Source organism: Schistocerca piceifrons, chromosome X (assembly GCF_021461385.2).
Source record: "Schistocerca piceifrons isolate TAMUIC-IGC-003096 chromosome X, iqSchPice1.1, whole genome shotgun sequence".
Classification (NCBI taxonomy): Eukaryota; Metazoa; Arthropoda; class Insecta; order Orthoptera; family Acrididae; genus Schistocerca; species Schistocerca piceifrons.
Window position 1 is genome coordinate 875,941,081 of NC_060149.1, and position 1,803 is coordinate 875,942,883.

General features: G+C 45.7%; 1 non-coding gene across 1 annotated transcript; it reads right to left on the reverse strand.

Annotated features, from left to right (window-relative positions):
• Window positions 1–286: 286 nt before the first annotated feature.
• Window positions 287–361, reverse strand: Trnat-ugu. The gene has a single exon. It is a non-coding gene; the product is annotated as a tRNA-Thr (tRNA).
• Between the last annotated feature and the right edge of the window lie 1,442 nt (window positions 362–1,803).

A 1,803-nucleotide genomic window follows, 5' to 3' on the forward strand; every position in this document is an offset into this window, starting at 1 on the left:
ATTTCGTGAACATTTATCATACGTCCTGAACTACTCCTCGGCATCTCTTGTCATTCCCTTCCACGAGCCATATCTCTTTAAACGATCCAGCTTTCGGTGAATGCGTTGATGTCCACCCAATGGACTGTCATGCACTTCCATCATAAATGACGGTAGTATCTGTTCCCGAAAGAACAGTTATCGTGGATGACCATGCAGCTTTGCTAGAAATGAAATGATAATTAAATGGACACCCTAGCTGCAAACAAGCGTTGATGTACTTCATTGGGGACATGGTGAAGATGTGTGCCCCGACCGGGACTCGAACCCGGGATCTCCTGCTTACATGACAGACGCTCTATCCATCTGAGCCACCGCGGGCACAGAGGATAGTGCGTCTGCAGGGACTTATCCCTTGCACGCTCCCCGTGAGATCCACATTCCCAACATGTCCACATCACTACATTCGTAGTGCGCCTAATAGATGTTTGCCCATCATACTCATTACTCGTGGCAGATTAATCTACCAAGTCCCGTACGAGTTCGGTCATAGCGTGTGCGTTCGCACAAGAAGGTCAATGGCCGGGAAGCCATATTTTAACTATATATAGTCTGCCATTTCTTCACCACACTCACTAGTCTCTGTTATCCATCTGATGGGCTCTTCGTTCTCCCTTGCATGTGCCTCTTCATCCCTTCGTCGCATTCTACTTACTGCATTTGCATTGGCATTCAATCGACTTGGATTCTACATAATCTTGTACGAACAGTCTTCTAGTTTGTCTCCATTTTAATAAACAAGAACATGGGTCTTTTACGCTAAAAATCGTCGTTAATGGCTTGTGATCTTTTACTATTGTGAATCTCTTTCCGTAAATGTATGGTCGAAATTGTCTCCAGTTCGGTAGCTGAACAGTTCCTCTTTGCTTTATTTAGTGACCCAGGCGCGCATGCTAATGATAGATCGCTTCTGACCTTGCCTTGTGATAAAACTGAATCAAGTGCCTCACCACTTGTGTCCGTCAAAAGATTTCTCAAAGTAAGAGAACTATAATATGGGAGGATTGTTGAACTCCGCATTCAGTTCCCCGAATGCCTCTTGCTGTGGTGTTTTTCACTCGTAATTTTCATTGGCCTTAATATACACTACTGGTCATTAAATTGCTACACCAAGAAGAAATGCAGATGATAAACGGGTATTCATTGGACAAATATATTATACTAGAACTGACATGTGATTACATTTTCATGCAATTTGGGTGCATAGATTCTGAGAAATCAGTGCCCAGAACAACCACCTCTGGCCGTAATAACGGCCTTGATACGTCTGGGCATTGAGTCAAATAGAGCTTGGATGGCGTGTACAGGTACAGCTTCAACACGATACCACAGTTCATCAAGAGTAGTGACTGGCGTATTGTGACGAGCCAGTTGCTCGGCCACCATTGACCAGACGTTTTCAATTGGTGAGAGATCTGGAGAATGTGCTGGCCAGGGCAGCAGTCGAACATTTTCTGTATCCAGAAAGGCCCGTACAAGACCTGCAACATGCGATCGTGCATTATCCTGCTGAAATGTAGGGTTTCGCAGGGATCGAATGAAGGGTCGAGCCACGGGTCGTAACACATCTGAAATGTAACGTCCACTGTTCAAAGTGCCGTCAATGCGAACAAGAGGTGACCGAGACGTGTAAGCAATGGCACCCCATACCGTTACGCCGGGTGATACGCCAGTATGGCGATGACGAATACACGCTTCCAATGTGAGTTCACGGCGATGTCGCCAAACACGGATGCGACCATCATGATGTTGTAAACAGAACCT